This window comes from Prenolepis imparis, unplaced genomic scaffold (assembly GCF_030444845.1).
Source record: "Prenolepis imparis isolate NDT839.2.m4 unplaced genomic scaffold, iyPreImpa1.0 SCAF_1, whole genome shotgun sequence".
Taxonomy (NCBI): Eukaryota; Metazoa; Arthropoda; class Insecta; order Hymenoptera; family Formicidae; genus Prenolepis; species Prenolepis imparis.
In genome coordinates, this window is record NW_028141159.1 from 21894414 (window position 1) to 21919270 (window position 24857).

The 24857-nt window shown below is 32.8% G+C and overlaps 1 long non-coding RNA gene across 1 annotated transcript in view; it reads right to left on the reverse strand.

The window, feature by feature from the left end:
* Positions 1-2726: 2726 nt before the first annotated feature.
* The window catches only part of LOC145939818 (uncharacterized), a 74348-nt gene continuing 52217 nt past the window's right edge, over positions 2727-24857 (reverse strand). Inside the window, exons 5-6 of the long non-coding RNA XR_014425909.1 lie at positions 3005-3192; positions 2727-2773 (exon numbers count right to left, since the gene is read on the reverse strand). This is a non-coding gene — a long non-coding RNA (uncharacterized LOC145939818). The remainder of the gene's footprint in view (positions 2774-3004; positions 3193-24857) is intronic.

The window sequence follows — 24857 nt, forward strand, 5'->3', positions numbered from 1 at the left end:
GACAAAAATCAGCTGATTAAAGCATTAATTTGCTAATTAAATTTACAATATAAAAAAACTTTTTAAATATGTTGTAAATATGTTGTAAATAATATTATAATACCTTTATCTTCGATTAATATTTTTTGACAGAAATCAGCTGATAACTGTCAAAATATTAGTTTAGAGTATTATAACAGCATTTAAAACATTATTTTATTTAATTTTATTTTGAACTAATGGATTTTTTCAGTTAATATATTGAACATACATTTAAGATTCATCGTTCTAATATTTAGGAATAGTACAAGAAACCGCGATAATTCAGAAATCGTCAAATCGCGCCTTGAATGAACTAACTTTCATAAAGAACGTTCGAAACTACGCTTCCGAGTGCAATCGCGAGTATAGGTGACTAAAATGTATGAAAGAAAAAGTTTGTATGAGTCAATAGACATGAATCACGTAGGTATGCGCGAAAGAAACCCGGTTTCAGCTGGTCGGTACGCGACTATTATGTTTATACCTTATTTAGTGGCGCACGACACCGAAACAATTGAAGGTCGTCGAAGGATATAGGTTTTGCCTCAGTTTTGATCTGCATATCGAGTTTTCGAGCCATGCTTACTCGAGCATGAAGGAATTGGAGATAATCCGAAAAAGATGCGAAAAGGAATAGAGAAAGATACGAGATGTTTCGCGAGTCAATAAATCTCTCTCTTCTTTCATTGAATAGAGAATTGAGCGATACTGGACAGTTATCAGCTGATTTCTGTTAAAAAATATTATTCGAGTTTAAAGTATTATAACATAAAGAATGTTATAAAAATTAAAATAATATGTTATAATTCCTTAAACTCGATTAATATTTTTGACAGTTATCAGCTGATTTCTGTCAAAAAATATTAATCGCAGATAAGGTATTATAACATACCTATTATTTACAACATATTACTATTTTAATTTTTATAATCTATTATCATTTTAAAATTTAATTACCAAATTAACGCTTCAATCAGCTGATTTCTACCAAAAAATATTAATATCAAATTTAAACAAACTTTATACAAAAATATCATTCTTTTTTATATAAAATCGAGGAATGGCGCGCGCTTTTGTTGTTCTAGTATATTATAAATTGTCAACAGTTGTATTACATAGAACCATTATCTTTTGAATTAAGATATATTAGTATTGATATATTAATATTAATATTAATATAAAATATATTAATATTCAATCTTGAAATACATATAAGTTATTTTTACACACAGAGAATTTTCTCTTAGAATTTACCCTAAAAATCATGGTAATCGTAGAACAATATGGTACAGAAAAAATTTTATGAGAATTTCTTTGATTAATATTTGTCACAATATAAATAATATCTATCACAATAAAATATAAAAGATGTTTGATTAATTTTACTAAACTGCATATAGTAAAATTAATCAAACATATTTGATATTTTATTGTGATAGATATTATTATTTTTATTGTGACAAATATTAATCAAGGAAATTCTCATAAAATTCTTTCTATACCATATTGTTCCACGATTACTATGATTTTCAGGGTAAATTTTAAGAGAAAATTCTCTCAGTGCACCAAACAATGCGAATATTATACTATGGCATCCAACAAGATTTTTCACGATAGAGAAAAAATTGCGGACAGTCATTTTTGCAGATTTTCTTAATATTAGACAATTTTAAACTTTTGTTTCAAGTAGGGTTTAAATTTAATTAAGTAATAGAATGCTAAATATTTAAATTAAATTAAAATAAAGTAGAAGATTTATAAGTAATGTTGGATAAACATTTCCTAAGAAACCGCAGACATATTTGTACAGAGAAAGAAATTTTAGCAATGTTAAAAAAAAGTAACGTTACATTAAATAAATAATATAAATAGACTGAAAAATGACGTAAACAATAACAGAACAGAAAGAATCGGTAGAAAAGCGAGAGATGACATCGATGTCATCGCGAAACAACGCGTGTGTCCAGCGCGATTATGTCACACCATTATTTCATCGTTTATATATCTATACTGTGTTCTACGAGTTCATCCGTATATTTCGTCAGAGCCTAGCCGTGCGCGAGCGTGTCATTAATGTGCGTAATAACAATCACAAGCGACAAGAGAGAGAGAAAGAATATCTTTGATATAAATTATATGTTGAAAAAGATATCGGCGGTCGTTCATTAGTCATAAATTACGCCCTACGGGGATTCATTTCGTTCCTATAGCTTTGCGGCCTATTTCGATCAATTATTCTGAATTGACGTTGATAGAATTTTGGAACAAAACAGTAAATGCGTATCAATGAGTGTGATAACGAGAATAGTGTGTAATTTTCATATTTTACTTTATAAAAATGCTAAAGAATTCTTAGAAGTTAAAATTTTAAATTTTTTCTCATTAAAGAAAAAAGACATTTAATAATATAAAAATATATATGCACCTTGAGATTATTAAATAAAAAATCCTACCTTGAGATTATTAAAACATAATATACGATTATGAAAAAGTAATATACGAAATTTTTTTACCATTGTCTTTATCATTAGAAATTCAAATACTAAAAAATATAAGAATTTTAAATACTGACAATTGTTTAAAAGATTATAATATTTTGTTTTTTGATGTTTTTTCTTATGTATATACATAGATTTTATGCATATCTAATACACAATTTTACACACAAATCCACCTTGAGATTATTAAAAAATAATTTAACACTCACCGGAATGATGTACAGCAGCGGAGTTGTAGTACGTATAATGTTGATCTGTAAAAAATAAATATACATATATACATATATACAAATTATAAAACAAACATCGAAATAACATTCCAAAAATAATTATATATAATGTATACAACTGTAATATTTTAACAAATAATAAATTTAATAAAATGAATATATATAAATTATAAAGCAGCATCGACATAATATTTCAAAAATAATTATATATTGTATACAACTGTATTATTTTAACAAATTAAATAAACTGCTCACTTCATGGTTGCTCCGCTGTTGCCTGATGCTTCTCTGGACCTTCACCACCTCTTTTTCTCTCGTACCTTCGTTCTTGATTGACTCACACGACACTCGCGAAAACATAGTTAATTACAATCGCGCGCACTAATGATTAAAATATAACTGCGTAGCTCGTTGTACACTGGCACACTTTATTATACTGCAATCTGCAATCAGAAAACAAAACAAAATTATTAAGTATGTTTGACATTGCATACGTAACAAGATTGCGATCTTATATTATGCCAAATGAGAATATATATACAAGTAAAAATTAAAAATTAATGACTAATAAACAATGAATGTGAAAGATTACCCGAAAAAATACATATAATTCTATAATTCTTGCTTTAAATAAATAAATTGTGCAAAATACTTAATACATATCTAGATTATTATTTCGATAAATAATCATCGTTTCAATACATATAATTCGTTAATTGTGATAATCGCTTGAATGAGCGATACGTGTATCGTCGTATTATGTTCTAAACCACGCGAGAAAATAAGGACGAGGAAATATGACGCTGTTTCTATCTCCTTCACTACACTCGGCGTGTGTTGCACGTTTCGAGTCTGGCATCAGTATATTCGCAGCCTAACATACCGAACACCTCCCGGTTATACATCGATAGCATTCTCCATTGAAGCAGCTGCACAATCGGACGAGGACAGCATTTTCAGTGCACCTCGCTTTTTAACGTGCTCTCGAGCCGACTTGTTACGACTGAAATAGATTTGCGCGGGCAGATTAGCATACATCACCAAGATGGCGGGCATAAAAAGCGCGCGATCACTTACGTTAATAGTCGGTTGACGATGCTTTCTCGATGCTTCCCCAAGCATCTTTCGATGCTTCCCCAAGCATCTTTCGATGCTTCGGATGCTCGTAATGTTTCTCATCGACGAAGAAATGCTACGTTAACGTAAAATAGCCGTCTCTCGGAAAACCGACGATCGTCGTGGCGATCCAGCGAAGGGGACAAGGACAGCCAACGACAGACACCGAGATTCACGAATTATGGTTGCGCGTGGATCAATTAACGCAACGAGAGACTCGGCCGTCCCGAAATTCGCCACTCCCGATACTCGCACGTACGCAGAATTCGCCCGAAACCGATGAAACAACACGTAGATACGGAACGATCGCAGTTGGGCCGCACACCGACGCGCGCGACGACGCCCTCTGTGAATAAATAGATCGATGGGTAGGGTTAGGTAAAAGAATGTGATCACGTGATCGCGCGCGGGTACAACTTGGCGCTAAACAATTACGACGCGGATCGATAATAAATCGATAAAAGTAATCGATAAGCAAATAAATCGATATATTAATTGTACAATAATTATTCAGGCATTGTTAATAATTATTGAAATGTCAATGAAATATTGACGTCATTTAATATTTATATATGATATTTATGTTAAAGTTACATTTACATGAAAGTATACATTTTTGCGAATTTGAGGTTGGTACCACTTGACGTTTCTCGCGCGTTTTGCATAGATAATATTGCGAATTTGAGGTTGGTACCATGGGCGCCCATGGGGGGGGGCAAGGAGGGGCATATGCCCCCCCTTGGCTTTTAATTTTTTCAATTTAGAATAATTTTATAATTGTCAACCAAATAATTTTTTGTTTGAAATTTATAACAAATATATATCGAAATAGTGTGGTGTGTGTGTGTACACCACACACACACACACACACACGCGCGCACGCACACCTGAGTATATGTACACTCTGCCCCCCCTAGAAAAAAGTTATAAGGGCGCCCATGGTTGGTACCACTTGTTTCTTGCGCGCTTCAACATACTGCGACTGTTTTCCTTGCGTGTCTCATATACTGACAATGAGCGAGTTTTCTCTTTGAATTTACCTTGAAAATCATGGTAATCGTGGGACAATATGGTATGGAAAGAATTTTATGAGAATTTCTTTGATTAATGTTCATCGATAAAAGTAATAATATATCTATTACAATAAGATATAAAATATGTTTGATTAATTTTACCATGCAGTTTAGTAGAATTAATCAAACATCTTTTATATTTTATTGCGATAGATATTATTTTTATTGTGATAAATATTAATCAGAGAAATTCTCATAAAATTCTTTCCATACCATATTGTTCCACGATTACCACGATTTTCAGGGTAAATTCTAAGAGAAAATTCTCTCTGTGTACAAAAAGACTATTAACGAGAATTTCATTTTCCAAACTTCATTGGTTATAATAAGGTAAGAATTTACCTCTAGTTAAATATGTAGTTATGAATATTTTATTCTTTTTAACTTGTGAGAGGGAGGGAATTTCGGTGTATGAAGCGCATTTGTTTATATACTCTTTTGTTATTATTCGCACAGCGAATGTGTGCTAAAAAATTAGGGTAAAAAAATGTGTAAAAAACAATACTATGTAGAGTTTACATAATTTCAAGTGTGTAGGTAGCGAAACAAATTCCTTCGTTGTATTATCTTCCTAAATATGTATGATCGCGACAAGTACACGGAGATAACAAACGCGATTATTCTTTACGCGATTATTCGAATTAACGATTAAGGAATCGTAAACACGTTAAAATGATATTATTTATTTAATTCGCGATTCATTTATTTAAGGTAGGAACAGTACATTGATTTCTCTCTCTCTCTTTCTTAGAATATATATATGTTTCGCGTTTTGATATTGAATTTTGATTGTCTATTTTCAGGGAATTATCGCATCTTAATTAACTTCATTCGCAAAATATCGCACGATATCACGTTATACCGATGTAAATTTTTGAATCTTTTAATTATTTTCGAGTGTCGAGTGGATCGTAATTTTGTTTTTTATCAAGTCGCAATATAATAAAATGTATATCGCGTGCAGTGTCGGGAGTATAATATTTAAAGTGTCGCGCGATCGTCGTAATTAGTTGATTAGTGCGCGCGCGATCATTAATTAACCGTGCTATCGCGAGTGAATACTACAAAAGTTATATCAACTGAATAAATAAACAAGAGAAGAGGAGGAGGCCTAGGGAGTCATCGGGCAACGGTGGAACAACGATGGAGTAAGTAATTTATATTACTTTCCGAGATAGTGATCCACTTTATATTGTGTAATATACGATATATGTAAAATATTTTATATTATTAATTTAATTTTAAAGAAATATTTTATTATTTAGATTTTATTTTAAAATATTTTAAAAAAATATATTATAATAAATATATAGGTACTTATATAAAATATTTCAACATTATTTTTTAGATTTATAAAATGTTTAGATTATTCACATATGATATTAAGTTTTATATAAAAATTAAATTTTTATTTCATATTTTTCATAAAATTTGTTTCAAAAATATCTTAAAAAATTATGTAAATTTCTTATTAAATATAAAAGCACAGATAAAAATGCGATTTGTTTAATAATTATTTTTTAAACAATTAATTATCCTAAGCACCAGAAGCACCACTTATTTTGAATATGTATAATTGTTTTTTACAGAACAACTTTAATATCAACGGTGCACTACAATTCTGCCTTCATCGTTTTCCGGTGAGTGATAATTTTATTGTAAGTTAAAAAAAATATGTTAAAAATAGTTTGCTAAGAGACAAAATAAACTATAATATAATATGTTATGTGTGTATTTAGATAGAAATTTTTGACGAGTATTTTGTACCATATATTTTCCATTTTATTTCAATTTGATGTAAACCTATTTTCACCCTCTAGTCTTGCATTATGTAACTTCTTGCAGTTTCCTTTTTTTTATTATTCGCGACTTGTATCGCCTAGTAAGGTGTCTCTCGTCAATTCTATTCAATCAGAAACTGCCAGGTCGCGCAGTAGCTTAGCCAAGAATTAACACTTCTAGGTAGCAGACACGAAAGAATCGCCTCGGCGGGTTCGCTTATGCTAATCGGGCTCGAGCTTCAAAATTAATTAACGTAGTCATTAAGCGATGCGGCTGTTAGTTTACAGGATCTTCTCCCGTTTTTCTCGCGGCAATTCGCGCGCTGGCTTGTTATAATTCTTATGTTATAATTCCTTAAACTCGATTAATTTTTGACAGATCAGCTGATTTCTGTCAAAAAATATTAATCGCAAATAAGGCATTATAACATATTATTTACAACATATTACTATTTTAAATTTTATAACCTATTATTATTTTAAAGTTTAATTAGCAAATTAACGCTTCATTAATATTTTTTGACAGAAATCATGAGCTGATTAAAGCGTTAATTTGCTAATTAAATTTTACAATAATATGTTATAATTCTTTAAACTGATTAAAATTTTTGACTGTTATCAACTGATTTCTATATCATTCTTCTTAACATAAAAAGGCCTTTCTAAAAAAGGCATGTTAAATCGATTCTCGCAAGTATTGTTGCTTCTTTTTCGCGATGTTGATTAGCTGTCTTGATTTGCGTTATATTCATAGCATCGAAAGGCTGTCATCGCGAGGGTTAGCAGTTTGATAGTTTGATAGTTTGTTCAAAATAAAATTAAATAAAATAATAATAAGTTTTAAATAATATGTTTTAATACTTTATAAATTCGATTAATATTTTTGACAGTTGTCGCAGCTTATTTATGTCAAAAAATATAATCGCTAACAAAGTATATATTATAATATTATAATTAAAATAATAATATTTTGTAAGTTATATAATATGTTATACTTTATCTGCGATTAATATTTTTTGACAGAAATCAGCTGATAACTGTCAAAAATATTAATCGCAGATAAAGTATTATAACATATTATTTAAAATACATATTATTTTATTTTATTTTATTTTGAACAAATTGTGAAACTGCTAGCCTTCGCGATGACAGCTGCTTGATGCTATGAATAACGCACAACGTGAATCAAGACAGTTAATCAGTATCACGGAAAAGCGACAAGTCAATAACATTCCTTTTTTAGAAAGGGATTCGTCGATTTTGCGTATACCTTATGCGTTATTATATTATTAATACACTGTAATATATTAATATCGCGTGTTTAATTTTTGCCTCAGACTCGAATATTGCAAGTTCCTGTTGATTGACATCACGATTAAGATATCACACTTTAAAAAGGAAAATAAGTAGACGAAATATACATATTTGTAATTCCTGATATATCTAAACTAGACTCTATATAAATATCAGACAAAGATATGCGATAAGAGTTAAGGAAGCATTAGGTAGATAGGAAGAGTTAAAGAAACATTTAGTGATCAAGTTTTATCACGTGCTCGGGTTTCTCGCAACAAATATTTTCGGAAGATCGGACGAAGATAAATCGCACGCTGGTAAGAAAAAAACCTAAATACGTGATAAAGCATCACCAAATCCTCTTTCCATTTTATCATAACAATCTTCTCTGTCAACTTAACACAAAACTTTATCGCATATCTTTATTCAATATTTCGTCGTTCCGTAACAAAAATGACAAAAGTCTACTAATACACATTTACGAAAAATGTTATATAATGACACACGAACAAATCGAAACTTGGACTGCTTTTAGGCAGGATTATACTTTACATTCCGCGTGATTACAAATTTGTCAGTGTTGTTACATTATACTTTTCTAACAGATCTATACAGGATGTTAAAAAAACCATTCAACGTTCGTATGGTAGATGTAGATAATACATACAGTATTAAGTAAAAAAGTCTTAAACATAGGTCGAAAACAATCGTTTCAGAGATATAGATTATATTATATTGCAAACTCTCGAAAATTTCAGGCCTTTGTCGGATTATGATTTTAAATCCCTTATTCTTATGGCGATATTCGAAAAGCATAGTGTATTCTTCGTCGATAAATGACTAGGAAGACTTATGTGACCGAAACGTCCTTGTCAAATAATCCGACGAAGCCCCGAAACTTTCGAGACAGTTTGCAACTCTGTAAGAAGATAATGTCAAGCATGTATTGTAATGGAAAGAGGACAGATGAAACATCTTCCGTAAATAAGGTTTGTAAACGCCGAGATAAATATTCATATGTGACATATAAAAGCCACTAACAATAAGTCCAGCCATCATGATAGTAATAGATAAAATTGTTCATACTTCTGAAACGATCGAGTTTTCGACCTGTGTTTACCAAGACTTTTTTACTCAATACTGTATATACTATCTATATAAATGTTTCTTTTTTAATACCCTGTATGAACGATGGCATTCTTGGTGAACGTTTCGCGACGCTGTTTCGCTCTGTCTCTATGTAGTAAGTATCGTCGTTCTAATCTGCGATCTCTCACGGATATGTAAAGCGTGCGGGTACCCCACTTTGTGCATCCGCCGTAAAAGGAACGGGAAATCGTTTTACAGCGGATATATGTATAGATATATACGTATACGCGATGATGCGGTGAAGAAAAAAGATCGAATCGCGTGAAATCTGGACGTGTGAAATATATGATCGTGAATTAACAAAGAAAGTAAGAGAGATGGAGGGTGGGGACGAAAGTTGACGGGATGGAAATTTATAGCGTGGTCGATTGTCAATTGATCGCACGGGAGATTTCCTTTCGCGAGATTGGATCGAGAGGATATCAGCTGATTGTCAAGAGAAGTGGCGGCGAGACGAATTATTGACGCTCGGCGAATATATTTTTAGAATTATTCCGGGAAACTCGACGCGAGACCGTCCTTTCGATTTTCGATTTGAAACATCGAATGGAATCTGATTAAAGAGCAATATATCTCTTTCGCGGACTAAAAATTCCCGGCACAGTTGTACTCACAAACGTAAGACGGATGAATCCGATCGATGAATCTGAAGTTGAATTGAAAACTGAGCGCGTCGTATATTAAAATTATATCTCATCTCGCGTGACTTTTATCTTCTTCTAAATAATTATAACTGTGAGAATAAAAGAGAGAGAGAGAGTTACATACATATATACATATGTAGTATATATTATAAAATTGTTGCATGGCGTACTGCATTGTGATTAAATTATAATAAAAATGTATAATATGTTTTATATATATATAACAAGATATAAAATAATTACTTAGCATTTTATATGTAATAATTAAGTATAAAATAATTACTGCATTTTTTATTATGGAAAGTTTATGTGTGTAGCATATTGTATGCTTTTATTATAATTTAATCACAATCCATTATGTCATAAAACAATTTTGCAATTAAAAGAAAAAAATATCTCGCTTTGATACGTATATGTATATTATTACTGGCGGATCCTATAGGGGGGAGAGTTGGGTTTAAAACCCTTTCCTTCCAAATTAAAAAAGAAATCAGTTGTGCTGATTTCATGATTTAATGCAACTTATTGAAGATGTTTAGATTAAACAGAACTCGAGGACGATTATAAATAATAAAGGTGTAAAAAATTTTGAAAAAATATAAAATATATATATAAAAAATAAAAAAAGTAAAAATGAGATCAGAAGTTTCATGTTGTTGATCCTGGAGTAAAAACTAGGCTATATCAAAAGAATAATTTAGCCGAAACCCCTCCTATTATCGAAGTCAGGATCCGCTAGTGTATATTATATATGAAATATTACTTATATTAGGATTAAACATGCGACATCTCGTCTTTTTCGGCTTGATCATCCGATAGGCAACTCTTGCATAATCACTGGGAGAAAAGTTTAGGACGGGTTTGTTAGAGAGTCGCAACAGTTCGCGCGAAGGGGACTTCGACACATACACGGCGACATCGAGATCGGCGACGAAGGTCTCGAAAGGGGTTTGGCCGTCCCTCGTGCATGTCACCGCGTTTACGCGACCATGAGAAGCTACTTGTATGTGTGTGTGTGTAATGTATATATGTATATGTGTATTGTACATTGTACGTATATCTAACGCTATCATGAGCGTCGCCCGTGGAGACACGCGTGCGTATTTCGACGAGTCCGAGGTTGGCACGTACATACATACATACACGTCCAAATGAATGCGTAAGCGAGAGAGAAAGGGAGAGAGCGCTTGCAAGAATGGAACAAGAAGGAACGCGAGAGAGACGGACGTGGATGAACTTCAGATATATCCGGTAGGTTCGACAAAGAAAGAATTGGTCGAGAATAAATAGAGGAAGGAGAAAGAGAGAAGTTTTATCTGGCTGACCGACAGAGACAATTTCCGAAGAAGAATACAGGAAAGTGACGAGGGAAAAAACACATGTTGGAAAACAATCAAAATGACAAATATTCCAAGAAAAAGAATGCCATTGCAAAAAAAAAGAAGAATAAAGAGTGCGAATTTATGGAAAAAAAAAAGAAAAAATAATTTTACAATCGCTCCATCACACAAGGTGACAAAGATAGACTTTGCACAAGCGAATCCAGAGCTAGAATCAGAGTAAAACGCATACCTACACTCCGAAGAGAGACGAAGATGCACGAGAGATCTTCCCTATTGTCGTGTCCCATTCGAGAGACGAGGATGCGCGATGCGTACAAGAGAAAGAGAGAAAGCTCCATCTCTTTTTTTTTCGACAGAGAGAGAAAGAGCAAGAAGGACAAGGTTGAGGGCGCGGAGTGAAGGAGAAAACGAACGAGCGACTTAGAGAAGGAAAGGGAAAGCCGAATGACCCTCCGCTGCGGGAAGAGAGCCCAGGCTCCCTCGAATCTCGAAAGGAGGGAACCGGCCCGACGGGAGTGGAACTTGACGGTACGACCCTCGAGATCCTTAGGCGACAGCGGTGCAACAAAGACAGAATGAGAGAGAGAGAGAGATAGTTCCGCAGCGGCAGGAGGTCTGCAAGCCGCACATCAAAAGAGGAGAGACGAGGACAGAGCGAGGTCTCGCCGCATTTACGACCGCGGTGAGGTCGAGAAGGAGACACATACACATACATATATAAACACACATATATATATATATATATATCGGCGTGCGCGAGGAATCGTTCGGTCGATCCGGGAGAGACTTGGGGAGGATGAAGGGCAGGTAGGAGAACGAGGAGGGCGAGCGAAGGATGCTTATCGGATCATAGCATCGCGAAGCTCGCACGTACACCGCAACATCAAGGGATCGACGCCAGGAACCGAACACCGCTTTCAGCGATCTTTCTCCGTCTTTGATTCTCTTTTTCTTTCTCTATTCTACTCTATACTCATTCGCTCGATTGGGCCATCGCGTCGTTGGCTCCGAATCCGATTATGCTCGTAGTCAAATGTGACAGGCGAGACTGATCGTCGAAGTTTCCTCCTTCGATTGCTTTCATTGAGTGTAATTTTATTTATCAGTTTTTTTGCTCGTAGATATGCGCAAAGATTTTAAGCTAATAAGTTAAACCTTTCTTCAAAGTTTAATATATAACAAAATTTTATAAATATTATTCGATTTTATTTCATTTAATTAAACTTTAATCTCTTTACATATTTTTATTTAACTTCAATTTCTTTCAACTGCAATTTAATATTTTAATGAACTATAAAATATATCTTATATACCTCGTATCATAAAAATTTTTATAAATTATTTTATATAAATAAATATTAAATAAATATCCTATCGCCTTTCCCCCTCTCCGAGTGTGATTTAGGATGATTTAGAACTTGTCTGATCTTATCAATTTCAATTCAAGAGTCTCATAGATTTCTGTTCTGTTTATTAACTTCATATGCTGCGAATATCAGAACACATGCAAAATTTAAACAAAAAAATATCAACAATAATTTACAAATAATAATTTACAGATTAAAACTTATGTCAACTCTCTATTTTTCAATATTTACCTCTCGATAACAAAAGTAATCATACTTGAAATTGTGTATCGAGAGAGAGATCTCTTTGTATATATCTTTATAAAAATAGATATTTTTTAGAAAAGTAAAAGAAGAAGATATTTTCTAGACTCAACTTCATGTTTCAACAATTTTGTCTTAATCTTGGGAGTGCAAGAGATTATCCGCTTCTCTCGGAACCCCAATCGGATTCGCTTTTTAAAGTCCGTAAAGTTCGCGCGTGCCGATATTCTTCATTCCCTATTTGCTCGGAGACGGGATCAGAGGAGGCAAAAGAAAAGGAAATAAAGCATGTGTGAAGCGTCTCTTTGCTCGTTATTTCCACTAGGGACGGAGTCGCTCTCTGCGACTTTAGCTGCCAATAAATCAACAAGTACATATCTCACGAGTCTCGACAGTCTACTACTTTCGCATTGGTCGGCTATAGATGGAGGATGTAGGCTTAGCTCGCATACGACATGCATACTACTGACGGAAGAGTGACTTGGAGAAAGAAAAAGAAAGAGAAGAGAGTAGACAAACTCCTGCGGGCGTCATCATGATTTATATCCGGTCCATGATGAAGAAAGGGAGGGGGAACTCCAAACCCTTTGAGATTTTCCTGGAATACGTTTCGCGCCTGGCGAAAAGCATCCCATCAATAAAGGAGGACGGGAAAAGGTTCGATTGACCGGAACAATTTGATGAAACTAGGTAATCTTGAGCTTTCCGAATTGTTTATTTTGCGTGTTTATTTATTATGCCGCCGTTTATTTATAGAGTTTCGAGGATACTTGGCCACATCACCATGAATGTGATTTATAACGCGAGGCTGTTCGCGGCTGATATTTCTGCGTTGAACACGTGTTTGCGTGCGATCTGAATTGATTTAGGTGTGGGATTATTTTTTGGAGCTTCCTACAATTTTAATTTATTTTCATTTTGAATTAATATTTTTCGTTTATAAAAATATTTGTATAAAGCATCTTAAAGAATTACTTTTTATTTTAATTTTCTTACATATCTTTCCTTTTTTTATTTTCTTACATTAATTTCTATAACTATAAAATATTTATGGCAATCGCTGATGACAATGGACGATGAGTCTTATATTTTCGTTTTAAAAAATACCTTAAAAATATAAATCTAGTAAGAATAATAATTAAATAATTAAATAAAAAATAATAATAATTTAAAGAGAAATAACAAATGACTCTCTCAAATAATAATTTATAAATATAAACGAATAAACAAGCTTAATCGAGAGTTTGGCGAATCGTTTAGTCGCATAATACTATGCCAATTTTTACATTACGCGGCAAATGGTTCGATTTTAGATATTTCTCGTTGCGAAATTCAGTCAACGGGGATTTCGGAAAGCCACGAAATCGCGGGTTACGAAGCTAGCAATCGTGTGTGTTTCTTGCGAAAAACGTCGTCCCAATCCAATATTCAACTGATCACCTGTTGATCGGTATACGAGTTTCCCGTATGTGCGTCTGTACGTCAGAAATAAAAACAAATTCGACTTCCGGCTTTTCCAGCGAGTCGTGGTGGCCGCGAAATAGTCCTGCATTTTTCCTTGTGTTACGCATATATCATAGCGCATGCGTGCATGGAGAATTTTCTATTAGAATTTACCCTGAAAATCATAGTAATCGTGGGACAACATAGTATAGAAAGAATTTTATGAGAATTTCTTTGATTAATATTTATCACAATAAAAATAATATCTATTACAATAAAATATAAAATATGTTTGATTAATTTTAGTATATAGTTAGTAATTTTGCAGTTTAGTAAAATTAATCAAACCTGTTTGATATTTTATTGTGATAGATATTATTATTTTTAGTGATAAATATCAGAGAAATTCTCATAAAATTCTTTCCATATCATATTGTCCCACGATTACCATGATTTTCAGGGTAAACTCTAGAGAAAATTCTCTTAGTGTGTATATGCAGTCACGAACATTTTTTTCCAGCGCACATCAAATCGTACTCGTATTATTTACTGCAAACTCAAGGCAGGAAGTCGGAGCATTTATATCGTACACGCTCGAATCAGTTGTGAATTGACGTCAAATTATTACGATTACACTAGTTTATATACAGCCAAAAATTATTTTAAACAGATAAGGTGTTTCTCTTATAGATTTTTGGATGCTGAAAACGATGCCGCAAGTCAATTTTCATCAGCACGTCAGGTTTCCGAAATAATTGAGATTTAATATGCAAAGAAAGCTTTTATTGCGATATTTAAGATTTTTTGTTGTAAAAAAGGTTAACATTATTTGGAAATTCTAATCAAATGTTATGAATGTATTGTTCAGCCTCTATAAAATGCATTTTTTTCATTTCGATATCTTACTTTTTAGCCATCTTATGAAAAATTAAATCTGGGAATTACTTCTCATATAGAGCACTTGTCCCCTTATTTACAAAAAAATTTACCTTTTTTATAAAAAATCTGAAACATCACAAAAAAGCCACTTTTTGCATATTAAACTTCAATTATTTCGGAAACCTGACGTGCTGATAAAAATTGGCTTTCAGCAAAAATCTATAAGAAACACCTTGTCTAATTTCAAATAATAAAAAAAAAATTTGTGTAAACTAGTGTTATTCTAACATCGTCAATCGAGGTAGTTTTATTTCACAAATCTTGTCGCAAATGCGATAAAAGAAAAACATTGTCTTGAACATGAATATTTGGGACACGAGAATGCATTATTTTTCCCCCCAAAAAATGTAAAGCATGACATTTACATTATTTCAAAATCACACACGAAGAAGAAGAAAAACAAAATCACAGATCACGTTTCTCTGTAAAACGGACAACAAATTCGTCGGCGGCGAGTCTCTTGTGCTCCTCGTCGATGTGCTCTTGGGAATTAAGAGCATTGTAAGAAAGTCTCGCACGCTTTAATTACCATTCAGGCCGGAGGGCCGCAGGGGAGGGACTCGCTCTCATGCAAGTATAATTCCCTCCCGAGAATCTCGCGCTATGCTATACCTCTCGAATCATTCCTCGCCCTTTGTCTCCCGCGTCTGGCCTTTACAGAGACTGCTTGTTCGCGAGATACAATCGTGCAGAAATGCAGAGGAAGATGTGTACCGCGAATAGCGCGTCTGCTTAATCCCTTTATCGCGTTCGATATTATATTTTAATTTCTAAGCATGATTAATATGCCTTTGATATAATTCAATGTCGATATCGATGTGCAATTTAACACAGGACAAGGTATTCCATATGGTGGGATGTATATAATCGTATTCCTCGTGAAAAAAACAGGCATTTTTCCTTTGATAAAGTTTCTAGAAGTGCATCGTTTTCGAGATGAATCTTATTTTTCGATATTTACTATGATACTCCCATATTGCTATGAACATGACGAAATGAGTATTTCACGGTTGAATACGAAATAAACTAAAAATTACATAAATAACGTCCACTTTGTTTATATCAGAGTCGGAAAGTTACTTTATTGTCAAAGGAATTTGTCAACTCGAATAAAATTTCCTCAAGTGTTTTATTTTATACAAATGTAAATATTCGAGCTAATTATAACAGAATTATCGAAATTATTATATGAAGAATAAAAAAACACAGCAAATGTATGTAGTATTATTATAATATTATAATATTTAAAAAAATAAGATAATCTCGAAGACTATGTATTTAAAGAAGATGCTTATTTTTTTGATAAAAAATACGGTCTCTGTCTACATCCTGTATATTAAATAACTATACTGATAAAGATAATCCAGTCTCATAGACGAAAAGAGTTTAATTACACGAGCGGTTTGATGTAATACTTAATACTCATGACATGTAAATTGATGACGCCTAAAAAATAAACCACACGTCCCTTTTAAAACCCTCTTTACAATTTTTGTTCGAAATATCTTTTTTATTTTGCTTTATTATTTTTTTTTATATTTCGTCTCGATTTAAATGCCCTGTATATATATATATATATATATACGCGAAAGAAACTAGATCGTACGGGCGAGAAAGAAAGAAAGAGAATATTAATACTTTTTACTTTGTCCAATGGACAAGGATCATGCGTAAGCACGCAACACTCTGTCTGTTCATTAATGATAAATGATTCGTATGTATATATATATATATATATATATATATATATATATACTTCCGCGATCTTATAATAAATCTTGCTACGTAAAGAACGCGGTCGGAAGAAACATTTCGCCGCTCGCGCGAATAGCATGATTAATTTTGTGAAAAGCAAAGCAACAATCGAGTTTTACTTTTCTCTCTTTTTCGTCTTTGTGTAATCCTACTATCATATAGTATCATTTTTTTATCAATTTAAAAACTTCATTCATGTAGCGCTTAAATTGATTTATAAGTAAAAACATATACATATCTCGCACAATTTTTCAAATGTCTGGTTTCTATCTATCTATTTATCTATCTTTTGTTAACTCTCTTCTATTGTAAGAATCGAGATTGGAATCTTACTTTATAATATATAGATGTCATACTTCTTTAGTATAATAAATGCAATTTTAATTAAAGTAGAACGAATTAGACGTTTAATCATAAAGCTCACATATTTACCTTAATTTAATCGATCATGCGATTCAATATCTTATTATATTCTCGATCCAAATTATACATATTTAGATAATCGAAAAGTTGACGGAGCGTTTTGCATATCTATTTTCCTGTTCGAGAAAAAATAAGAATGCCTTCTTTCGCGAATTTTCGTATTTGTCGATCGTATCAGTAATAAATTAATATCGCGCTTCTCTCGCTCGCGGTTATTCAATTAATTCGCGACCCGAATAGGCGTGGTTCTTCCAGACGGTACCATTTATTTAAATGATCATTCGTGGCGATAGCTCCGCGTTTCCACCGCGAACGGAATGATATATATGTATATGTATGTATCTTCGGAGATGCAACCGAGTGCGTTTGGTGTCGGCACCTCGCGCATCGCCGATGATGCATGAAATTATCAACGCGGCTAAATTTGCCTCTGGCCGTCTTTAGAAGGTGTTATCATGTGTTACGACGCGTGTTGCCGAGAACCAGGGTTATCATTATCATCGCCGGACGATACACACACACACACACACACACACACACACACACACACACACACACACACACACACACATATTACGCAAAGACGAGATAAATTTATTTTCATCGTTCTATAGGAAAAGCATTAGTCATCTTTATTTTTTCCTCGGTTTTCATTACGATATCGCGAATGAATCATGCATTTCCATTTTTCTCTTATTTTCAACTTTAATTTTCTTATACGCTTATGGATTCAAAGGATTTAAATAAATTTTATTTATATAAGAATCGAGTTTTTCACCTCAAAAATAGATAATAACCCGTAAAACTAGTCTTTCTCACACAAACGTACGATTTATTCGAATTATATATACATACGTTCACAATGATGATTTTTCGCCGTCGAGTGGAAACGAACGGACGCAAATAATTAATATCTGTTCGCCATGCGGGAAAATTATCGACGTAAATAAAGAGAAGAACGGTGCATTAATATATCAGAGCGCACATACAATATTACTATTCGTAATAATTTCACCGACATATATGTATTGAGCGCGTGCGGTGGAATAGTGCGATACAATTAATTTTCCTACGACGTGTCGGTGACGTGCTTGTTTATTGCGTAACATTCGAATTATTATAAAACGAATTGTATAATGATCGTGCGCTCTACATGATTCACACATATTTATATCCTATGTGTAGAAAGTTTATACAAATTATAACACAAATTGAAAATGTTCATACCTATACAGGCGGATGTCGGAAAATTATTTTCTAAGAATATGGAAGGGAGAATATTATTTCCGGGACCCCGAAGTGTTTGATAGATCTTTTAAGAAACGAATGTCAAACTATGATCAATAATTTTCGAGATATCGATGTTTCAAAATTTTTAGCAAGAAGTCATTTTCATCAAATTCTTTTTAATAAATCTAATTTTAATTAATCAGAAATTAATGCGACTTTTGAAAATCGACATCTCAAAAATTATAGCGCATTATGATTTGTTCTTCTTCCGATAAAAAATTCCATGAAAATGACCTGTCAAATTCAGGAGTCCCGGAAATAACATTCTTGCTCACATAGAGATCTTATGCGATAATTGCTATTATACTTTTAATCAAGAGCAGGCTCTTCGTCGCGCATTATCAGCCGCGGGAAAATGGTAAATAAATGATATATGTCTAGAAGGAGCCACGCCCAGACGTAGACGATGCGCAACCTCTCTTGAACACGATGGTTATCTCGCGACGCGTGGTTTCGCCGCAAACGCGCGAAGCCGAAAGGAAACAAATAAATCGCGACTGCCTGCGGTTCCCGGCACGCGCGCTAAATGCTTCGTTTAACATGGTACGTCGAAGGTAAACAAGGTACCGACGTTGAACCATCGTTTACAACGCGCAATTTTCAGTTCTCATTCTGTCTACAAATACATTCAACGCGATAAATGTCATCTCTCACTAGCGGATTCTGATGTCGATAATGAGAGGCATTTTGGCAAAATAATTTGGCTTGATATTTTTCTTTTGGTATTATGCTTAGCTCTTTTTACTCCAAGATCTACGACGATGAAACTTCTAAACCTATTTTTACTTTTTTAAAATTTTTTATATTTTATTTTTAATTTTCTTTATTTTTAAATTATATTTTTAATTTTTTGCATACTTTTTTATTTTTATTTTTTATTATTTAAATGATTGCCTTCGAGTTCTTTTTAGCCTTCCATTTCACCTAAAATATCTTCAATAGTCGGCATAATTAAATAATGAAATTATATAACTGATTTTTTAAAATTTGATTCTGAAACTTTGCTCCTATTTTCGAACTCGATTTTTTCATGCGTTTATGGATTCCAGATGATTTCGATAGATTTAAACAAGCAGTTTCTCATACACAGATTTAAAAGGAGAAAGCAAAACTATAGCTTAAATAATTTTGAAAGAAAATAATCTGACTTTCTCTGATATCAAAGTAGACGTTAGATTGCAAATTGAGAGAACAAAAGTTTAGGAGAAAAATTTTGACTCGGATTAAGTATATATAATAAATTTTCTGCCGCTTCAGCGGAGAAGAATATTAAATATGATTTAAGGAAGTAAAAATTAATAATTTTCCATCTAACGTGAAATCTCGCTGTCAATTCTAAATTTAGAATAATATTCAAGTCGAAATTTTGCTTTTATTTTCAATATCTCAACCTTTTCTCATGCTGACAAATTCTAGAGGATTTTCAGAGGTTCAACTTATATAAGAATAGTTTTACAATTGGAGGTTTAACAGAGAAATTGTCAAAGATCACTCTATTTCGAAACTATTTAATTTAGTTTTGCCGAAAGATCTTCTTCTAAACTTCCAAGTGGGAAACTGTCTATTTGAAATAGAAACTAGAAGTTCAATTCTTATATAAATTAAACTCTTCGAAATCTGTACAAAAACGTAGGAAAATTCAGGATAAAGATGGAATCAAAATAGATGTCAGATCGAAAATCGAGATTGAACGAAATAATTACTTTGAAGCGCTCAATTTTATCGTTGCATAAAAAGAACGTATCTCAAGAATCTTTTTATAGTGAAAAGATGAAAAAAGATTTTGCTCGCATTTTCGGAGAATAAGTAACGAAGATCTCTCCGTTTCGTTCTCACGAAATGTCATAGTTTCTTCGATTTTCTTCCGCCTTTTCCACGCGAATCGTTAGACCGTCGGAGCGCCAATTTAACGGAGTGTTCCCGGACGAGATCTCTGTTACAAGTACAGTCCCGCTACCGCGAAAGTACACGATGACGATGCGAATCGAGGCTGGCTGGCTGCCAAGCGCGAGAGAGTTTCAGTTCGATCCTTCCCGTATCCTTTATTCGCCCTCTGTGTGTGTGTGTGTGTGTGTGTGTGTGTGTGTGTGTGCCCTTTTATTTGATTTTTCGCGACGATATTGAAAACGCGTGTAATCTTAACATGCATGTATGTATATGTCTTTAATATAAATTTTTCTATTTTTAGAATAATTAACATAATTACACAGAGAGAATTTTCTCTTAGAATTTACCCTGAAAATCATGGTAATCGTGGGACAATATAGTATAGAAAGAATTTTATGAGAATTTCTTTGATTAATATTTATCACAATAAAAATAATATCTATTACAATAAAATATAAAATATGTTTGATTATGTTTGATACGTTTAATTTTACTATGCAATTCAGTAAAATTAATCAAACATGTTTTATATTTTATTGTGATAGATATTATTTTTATTGTGATAAATAATAATCAGAAATTCTCATAAAATTCTTTCCATACCAGTCCCACGATTACCATGATTTTCAGGGTAAATTCTAAGAGAAAATTCTCTCAGTGTATTATTATAGTACTTATTAGAGATATACAAGAGAAATATTGGAGAGAGAGAGAGAGAGAGAGAGAGAGAGAGAGAGAGAGAGAGAGAGAGAGAGAGAGAGAGAGAGAGAGATTCACTAATTATAATATATAATCATAATATATTATCATTAATGTATATAATTCATTAATTGTAATATATAATCATAATTATATTCTATCCTGCATGTATCATCTGTGGATATTAACATTTCTAATTGTTTCGAGGACAAAAGGCACAGATTGATAATCTTCTAATCAAAATGTATTCCAAAATATAATATTTGTATTTATTTTATTCAGTATTTTCTTAACGTATAGCTCACTTGATTTCGAGAATTCAAAATATAAATCTTATCGCATTATATTCCATTCCTAAAAAGCTAATAACGATAATTATTTCAAGTCGATCAAAAGCAATCGATCATAATTATCAGTCGAATAAATCGATATGTGTTTCGATAATGCTATAATATATTTTTGTCATCTGTATCTTTTATATTTGTCATCTATTATTTTTGTCATTTGTTACAATTGCTTTCCGAGATACTCTCGTGGAAATAATAAACGATAAAAATTTTTTGAAAATTATGCATTTCTCTCTCTCTCTCTCTCTCTCATTTCGACGGACAGTATTTATGCATAAATTACATTTGTGCGACAATAAAGCTGTTGTCACCTGTAATCAAAACTGTATCGGCACAGGCAGCTCGGCACTTTTGCGGTGAGTATTTTTTCACTTCTCTGTCATCTCGAATAAATTCGCGCGAACGTCGAGACGGACGATGCAAGCGTCAAAGTCGATTTATCATTAGATTGTCACTACAAGACAAGAGAGGAGGAGGAGGAAGGGAGACGAGGAAAGCGGAAGACGGAAGCGACGACGATAGGTAGGTTTCAAAATGATCCCGCTGAACCGAATTGAACCGCGGGGAATTGGCGGTGATTTAAATTGGCCTCTCCTCTCCTTCTCTCTCTTTCTCTTGACCTACCGTTTAACCCATTTACCAGCGCAGTCGTGAATAGGCCCTCTCTCCTCATCTTTCCCCCGCCCCTTCCGCTTCCTTCCTGCGCCTTCAGCGTCTCCCTCCTCCTCCTCCTCCAACACCGACTCTTGGAGGATCGTCCTCTTGAACTTGCTTGCCTGTCAGTCGCATTTATATCCTCTTTGCGGCGCGATTCGATCGGACTTTTAAAAGCCCCTGCAGACAGAGCGCGATCGGTGCCAGCCGATGGAGGGAGAGGGAGGAGGAGGGAATTGAACTGCTTTTTCGGATCAAAAAGGAACCACTCTCTCTCTTTCTCTCATGAAGTAATTTAGACTGCGTCTCGCTTTTGTCGTTAGACCTGTTGAGTTTTAATATATACGCATGAGCTATTATTAAAACCCGGATTGGACGAGATGACTTCTCGGGTGACTCCTTGAGTTTATCAGTGAAAAAAAAATGCGAGACAGATACGCAACTCTTCTCGACATGTTGCATCATTTTCGAACGATACGATTAGATAACTTAATTATTTTATTTTATTCATAATATATATATATATATATTAATAACATGAATAAGATACAATTTTATGAGAAATTTAAAGAGATTTAACAGAACAATAAAGTAAATATGATTAGGATTTTGATAGATTTAATTTACATAGAAAGCTCTTTGTATCTTACAATTAAATAGGCAGGAAAGTTTAAAAAAGAAGTTTTCGGGAAAAATATATAGATTACTTTAAAAAAAGAATAATCTAATTGTTTAAAATATGAAAGTAAATGTTAGATTGAAAATTAAAGTCGAGAGTAGAAGAAAAAAATTTGATCTGAAAAGATAAATCACTTAAAAAAATTATAGAAGATAGAAATAATCTTTTTAAATCGTATAAATCTATTTTATTTAAAGAATCAATCCAACATTCTTAAATATATTGATGTAAATATACTTAAAAATCAAATAATAAATATATACATATATTATAAGTAATAAATACAAATAATAAATAAATTTTAAATATATGTATTTTAAATATTTTTAAATATTATATATTTTATACATTATATGTGAAATATTATAGAGTGAAAAAATTAAAAGACAAAGAATTAGATTTATTCTTTCCCTTTAGTCGAAGGCAAGTTTTTTATGAGAATCTCAAAATATTTTCTTTCATGTAAATTCGTCAGTTTTTCTCTATTTCTCTTTCTTTTTGTAAATTGAAAATAGATATTCTTAGTAATATATAGGTATTTCTATCTTAGTATTATATTCTTAGTACAAATTAAAAGAAAATGGAGAAATTAGTAATATACAAAAGGAAGGAATTGATACATAACACGGTCACGCAGATTACGCGACTAGTAAGTGCACAGTAAAAGCTCCCATCGCGAGGTCGAAATTATCGGCTATCGAGTCTCTCTCCTCATTCTCCTAATTGGATATTTAGGAGATTCGATCACGCGGGAAATCGCAGTATCATTATATACCGGGCGTAAGAGATTCTGTATACCAACATGAAGCCATTTTGGCGCCCCTACTTATGCATGCATTTCTCAACGCATTCTCGGTTTCGAGGGAGAACTAGATCGAGGATTATCGTTGATCGAAGTGTATGAAATATTGCTTAAACTTTCATAAATTACGCACTGTATTATTGAATCGCTCTTAGCGCAGCAATTAATTTAGCGCGTTCGAGTGAGATAAGGGAAGAAAAGACGAAACTAAAAATGCAAATGCTGATGCTCTCATTTTTCGAACGGGAATAATAATACGCGACACGAACTCTTTCCGCTAGGATGGAAATTTCATTAAATCGTTCTCGTCGGGCTGCACATGGATAAATTGATATAACGATGTTTCGGTACATCAAACTCAATTTCAAGCCCCGATAGAGTTCGTTTAACGAGATTTTAATTAATTAACCAACGTATGTATCGCTCGACGACGAATTTATGTGTTCATTCGATATTTCGTCCCCTAAGAATGAACCCGGATTCGAAATTTTTCCTTTATCTTTTGACCTCAATTGTCAATCTAATTTTGAGTACTTCAGTCAAGTTATCCTTTTGTTTCTGCTTATAGTTTTGCCGAAAGCTCCTCTCTTAAATCTCCAAATGGAAAACTGTTCAGTATGATTTACTGTCTATTTAAGGATTGTATCTTTCACGCAAAAAAATTTCTAGATGTCGCAATAAAAATTATCGCTATTTTTTGTATCTGATAGAATATCGTTTGTCACAGATGGAATTTTTTAGTTCTGTCTCTGTCATTTAGATTGATTACGTGCAAAATATATACGATATTGCAATATGTGCTAATCATTTGTCTACCTCAGTTAATTTTTTGCACCTAAAAAATTTTTGCTACAATTGCAAAACCATTTTTTTGAGTGTTATACTAAGTATAGATACAAGACACATAATTCCTAAATAAATTAAATTTCTCGAAAAATTCTTTAGAATTTATATAAAGATGAAAAAAGATTGTGAGAGAAAATAAATGCAAAATTTTAATTTGAAAGAGCTTGAGAGAATCCTCGAATCGAAATTTTACTCTTGTTCAATTTTCTCTTCTTCTAATTCTAGAAGAGATTTCGATATTTTTAATTTATATAGAAATCGAATTCTCTCCTACTTTGTTCCTCAAATAGATGACAAGTAAACTATTCTACTAACAATAAGAGGTTTTTAAA